Raw genomic sequence first — 304 nt, forward strand, 5'->3', positions numbered from 1 at the left:
CAGCCGCGCCTCGCGGTCACGACACACCGGGTTCGCCTGGACGGCGATTTGTGGGCGCGTGTCGTTGACGAGTGGCCGGACCTGCTCAAGCAGGAGTTCACAAGCGACGTCTGCGATGCCACGGCGCTGCCGCGGACGTCGATGCAGCGGCTGGTGCTCACAGCCGGCAGCCTCGTCGCCGACTTCCAGCTCTCGCACGGAGGCCTCGCGAAGAGGGAGCTGAACAAGCAGCTTGCCAGCTCGCCCTTCACCCGCACCTGGGCACTGTACGAGCGCGTCGCCGAGACGAAAGAGACGCCGCCCA

This window comes from Leishmania donovani, chromosome 33 (assembly GCF_000227135.1).
Source record: "Leishmania donovani BPK282A1 complete genome, chromosome 33".
NCBI classification, from domain to species: Eukaryota; Euglenozoa; class Kinetoplastea; order Trypanosomatida; family Trypanosomatidae; genus Leishmania; species Leishmania donovani.